The sequence below is a fragment of the Limulus polyphemus genome, unplaced genomic scaffold (assembly GCF_000517525.1).
Source record: "Limulus polyphemus unplaced genomic scaffold, Limulus_polyphemus-2.1.2 Scaffold5804, whole genome shotgun sequence".
Taxonomy (NCBI): Eukaryota; Metazoa; Arthropoda; class Merostomata; order Xiphosura; family Limulidae; genus Limulus; species Limulus polyphemus.
Window position 1 is genome coordinate 39674 of NW_013671414.1, and position 5879 is coordinate 45552.

Sequence of the window (5879 nt, forward strand, 5' to 3'; positions counted from 1 at the left end):
CAAACGGAGACGTAACATTATAAATCAATGTCCAATTTGGGGTTTGCTTTTTGGGGAATCCCCGTTAAAAGTGTTTCCGCGAAACACCTGGATTACCTTAGGGGTTGGGTGAAAAGTTTTACCGAGACGATTCGTTTGGCACCACTTAGAAGTTGGCGAGTCCAGCAGTTTAGAAGAAGGGGTTTTCTGGAAATTCCCGGGGTTCCCCAAGTGATGAGGTGAAAAATGTTACCTTTGTGCAAACCTCAGGACAGAGACGATTCGTTAGGTACCCCCCAGAAGTTGATGCAACCAGCGGTTTAAAGAGGAGTTACTAACATTGACATTGAATCTTATTTCTGTTAGTGTTACGATCTAAAGTTTCTAAATACTGAAGCCGGAGAATAAATGGGAAATCATTCAGGCCTAAAAATATTTATAACAATTAAATTGCTGTTATTTAATTTTGTAATTATTGTTATTGTTGATATTTAATAAGTGAACACCATGTAGTAAATTATATAATATAATACACAACTCTATAAAGAGTAAATATGTTTTTAATTTAAATTTGAAATATACAACAAAGATTGAATAAATATGTAAATTCACATAAAGTATTAGTAATAGTGTAGAGAATATATTCCTTAAATAATACAAGTAAACTTCCTATGGCACGTTAGCTCAGTTCGTTAGAGCGTCATGCTGATAACGCGAAGGTCGTGGGTTCGACCCCCATGCGGGCAAAAAAAAATAATATTTTCTTACGTTCTCTTTCGAAAGCCAATTTATTTTCAAACTGGAAGTTACCTTTCTAAAAATTTCTGACACAAGTTAGACTGGTATTTCTCCAAGAGAAATTCGAGGAAGCAAGATAGGGGAAACTTACAGAAGTATATAAATTATATGTTTCATATGAACATCTTAAAATTATGAAGTAAATTTTTAAAAAAATGATAAAATTTTTCTCTTTGTTTTTATATCGTAACATGCATACATTCAATGTTTTGGGTTATGTTCTTCTTCAGGCAGTGTCGCTAACTAGGAAAGAATAATTTATAATACATATATTCACTTATTATAGTACCTGATAAAGGCCATGACCCCAAAAGTTGCATTTACAAAATTGGTAATATAAAAAATAGAACAATTATATAACTTTTTATGAAATATTTATCAAAGTATTTATTTACTTGCACTACTCCTCCTGATGAACCCATAATGGCAAAACATTGCCTGAAACAAAATTATTTTATTATTATTATCTGTAGATTTATTCCCAAAATATTCAACAAGCCTATTATCATGTGCTTTATAAAAAGGCAGGAAAACTCAAATTCTTACTGAAATGGGCAACCTGCCTGGTTAAAAGTGTGTTAAACTGCTGAATAACCCCACAGTAGTGTCCCCCCCATTAGCACAGCGGTATGTCTGCAGATTTACAACGTTAGATACGATATTCGTGGTGGGCAGAGCACAAATAGCCCATTGGGTAACTTTATGCTTAACTTAAAAAAAAAAAAACGAAAGTAGTAAATTTATTCAATAAAAATATTATAATGGAACAAGTTAATGTTCTTCATCTGGGTTTAAGTTTTATCTAAGTAACAGGATACCAGCAAGAATTGTTTCGGTTGAAAGTAGTTTGAAACAATACAAGATTACTGATAATATTGTAAAGTATTCTGATAAAACAAAAAGTAATTTATGTAATTATGAGGTAAACCAACTTCGCATAATCAAAAGTAATAAAAACGTTTTAATTTCTAAAGCAGATAAAGGATGGTAGATTGTGTTATTAGTTAAAATTAATTACAACGATAATATAAAAAATCTTTGAAATCATAGCTCATATATTGAAATAAAGAACGACCTAACGAATGTAGTACAGAATAAATGAATTGTTAAAACCAGTATTACTTGAACATCTAATGAACAAAACAATCTTATACCATCCGAAGACTATAATATTGTGGTGCTGTTCCGCTCTGTTGTCGATAACTGACGGTCGTCAACGTATTTGGTTGCTAAGTTCATTGTTAAAATATTGATTTTTCACAAATTCATACACACACACACACACAACGGTTAAAATTCATCTGAATTTGTAAATAAGATTTAAAATATTAATATAGAAGCACGAGATCGACTAATTTTAATTCGATCAGTCGACTATACGGTTCATTTCAGAAGTTGAAGAGGAGGATTGTTTACAGTTTTGGGGGTTTCTGTAAAAAATATAGAGTGGCTTTCTGTCAACAGAAAGACGTTTCTCAGTTATCGTGCCATCAAGTGCGAGATCATTTCACAAAATGACCTCGTTTTCATCTTTTGTACATAAGGCTCTTAGTATTTGTTCATATAATGAAGATATGGTATTAGAATTGAATTCAAAGCACATAACAATTGATAGCAGGTATAAGCCTAATATCATAGATAGGATTAAATTATCCACTATTTACCATAAATAGGCTTAATAACAAATATTGTAATCATTTCAAAACGAGACCCAAAACTCGAGCGCTTTCGAACAGTTGACTATTCTTCTTCAGAGTAAGAATATGTGTTTGCAATATGGTCCACCAGGATCAACACAAATACATAATTTTTTCATGAAATGTATGGATGGTCAAAAAACCTTTATATCTCACTTAAAGGTAATTAGCATTATTAATGGATTTAAAGATAAAAGTCAACTAAAGGATTAACACAAAATTTCCAAGTAGTTGTGGTTTAAATTGTATTTGGCAGACGTATATAAATTTGAAACTTAGTAAAGAGAACAGAAAAATGCATTTAATATATCGAAAACGAGTGATTCAGCCTTGGCGAACTCCTCACGTGTCATTGGTTGGGGCAGTTTGAAATTACTTAAATAAGTGAATTATATTTTGAAAAAAAACCGAATTAATATAAGACAATCTTTAGAAATTGTTAAAAATAAAACATTTGAAGAGAGAGATTTACGTCCATGTGCCACGAAGTGCTTTTCTATTTTGTAAATGGTGACACTGTGCAATACACTATACACTATGTTACACATGTCTTTAGTCCAGTATATAAACAAAACTTCTTTGTATCTTCAAGATGGTGGATCATGTTGTTCAACGAAACAAGTAGAGCGTGTTTTTCTTTTAACATTATACAAATATAGGTATTGTGCACGTGGACACGTTGGTGTCGTAATTTTTATTGCAAAAGTGCTCTTAGTTTAACATATACCTGTAAGGAGACTAGTGGGTAGAAGTGTTATCAGTTTAATAGTCAGTCTCTGCATGTTAACCACTGTTACTTACACTTTATTTGTTTTAAAAGAATCCAATAGATGGCGAAACATTTTCAAGCTACTTATACTCACGAATAAAATATCAGGACTGTATTTTAAAGCCAAATACTTATTCACACTGCTACAAATGTCTATTCTGTAAAAGTTTTTTATGTGATAGTGACGAAACTTTTATATATAAGAAGATCACGCCCGTTATTGAAATTGAGAAACATATAAACAGCGCAGAGTATTGGTCATGTGGTTCCATAAAAAGCCCCTAAATCTCGCGTTCCTAAAAACTTCAAAAATTGTGTTTAGAAAGAGATGTTATATTTGACGAGTTTCTGAAACATATGTGTGTAATGTGTAATTTATTGATATTGAATGGCCACGTGCTTTTATCAAGAAGTAGTAATTACATAGACTTTGGTGTTAAATTACATAAATCTGCTTACGTCAATTCTTATTAGCCTAAGAATTAATGGCTACTTGTCAAGCGTCTGCTGAAGTAGCTTGAAAAAGGATTTTATTGAATGTGCGGAAGAGTGCCGACCACTGTTCGTAGTTAGTACACAGGATAACCTACAAAAGTTGTAATATTTTCAAAACGAGACCCAAAACTCGAGCGCTTTCGAATAATATTCTTCTTCTGAAGAACAATAGTCAACTATTCGAAAGCTCTCGAATTTTGGGTCTCGTTTTCAAAATATTACGACCATTGTTCGTAATATTGAAAACCAAATCCACAATAATATGAAAATATTATTGAAGAAGAAATGAAAAGTAATGTTACAAGTCTATAAACACAGATTTTAGTTTTGCATATGCTATATTTATTAAAATATTGTACGACAAATTCAAAACTACACGTATATAAAACGATACATTGAAAATAAAAGTACAAAAAACATGAAAAACAAATGAATTACTTAAAATTATAAAAGTTAGAAATAAAATAACATAGAAAGTAGCACATAACGGGTATTATGAAATTTACTTCTTATATATATTTATACATATAATGAAACGAAAGTCAAAAATAGCAGAAAATTAATATTGTAAAAACAAATTCGTAAAATGTGGAGAAGATATAAGAAACAGTGGTAATTTATCAAAAAATTACACCTTATTATTTAGATGGCGCTATAAATAATGGTGTCGCTGGTTCGTATAGTCCTTATAATTTCCAGAAGATATTTTAGGAAGAGTTATTATCGATTGGTTAGTGCTGGATTTCTGTGGTAGATTCAAGAGTACCTTGATTTTACAATGTACTTTATTAGATTCTTGTTTCCAAACACACTTGTGTAAAGTTTGTTCGATTTTCAAAACTTGTTTGTCTGGTGTTCGACCCATCTTTCCTTGGCTGTGATCTCGAGGTCCAGGATTTTGTTGAGTGTTGTACCACTGATTGTTAGGTATCTTGATTTGTAGGAAATCAGTTAGTTTTTTTTTTTCACTACTTCAGGGTTTCCTCATTGGAAGGACCGTAGGAATTAATTATGATATCAGTAAGGGTGTATTAAAACGGGTGTCATGTCCGGAAAACGCGGCATCTCATATTTTATTAATCTAACCACGACGAAGCATATTTCTAAAACAGTCACAAACCCTTGTACTCCCGTATCATGATGCACTCGCTACTCGTATTTTTGATTTGAATTGAGTCGACTATTTCATCATACATACACCCAAGTCATGTATGAAAGTCTATCTTTACCCTAAAATCCATTCGCGCCCCCAGACTCCTTACAAGGAAATCCCTTACTGAACCTTGTTCGACAAAATGATAAACACCCAGACAGACAGACTAGAATCCCCCCCATCCCCTACAACTTACAATGTAGCTAACAAGAAAGTGAACATTAACCTATGTAGGAAGTTTGTCGTTCGTGATAAAAATAAAATATTAGTTAATAGGGTCTATCCACAAATTAAGCTCGTACTACTAACCAAGATGAAGCTGAAATGCCGAAATAAAAAAGTTTCTTTTATCATTATTATCTGGACAGGAAAAGTCCGTTTTTAGTAACTTTATTGCCAAAATGTCTAAACTTACCTAAGTTTCAAATTTCAATGCAGACCGAAAAAAAGATAAAACGCCTTTCAGTTAAAAGATCAAATCCATAGTACAATAGTATAGTATGGTCGTGTACCAGTACCATAGTATAGTATGGTCGTGTACCGGTACCATAGTATAGTATGGTCGTGTACCGGTACCATAGTATAGTATGGTCGTGTACCGGTACCATAGTATAGTATGGTCGTGTACCGGTACCATAGTATAGTATGGTCGTGTACCGGTACCATAGTGTAGTATGGTCGTGTACCAGTACCATAGTGTAGTATGGTCGTGTACCAGTACCATAGTGTAGTATGGTCGTGTACCAGTACCATAGTGTAGTATGGTCGTGTACCAGTACCATAGTATAGTATGGTCGTGTACCAGTACCATAGTATAGTATGGTCGTGTACCAGTACCATAGTATAGTATGGTCGTGTACCAGTACCATAGTATAGTATGGTCGTGTACCGGTACCATAGTGTAGTATGGTCGTGTACCGGTACCATAGTATAGTATGGTCGTGTACCGGTACCATAGTGTAGTATGGTCGTGTACCGGTACCATAGT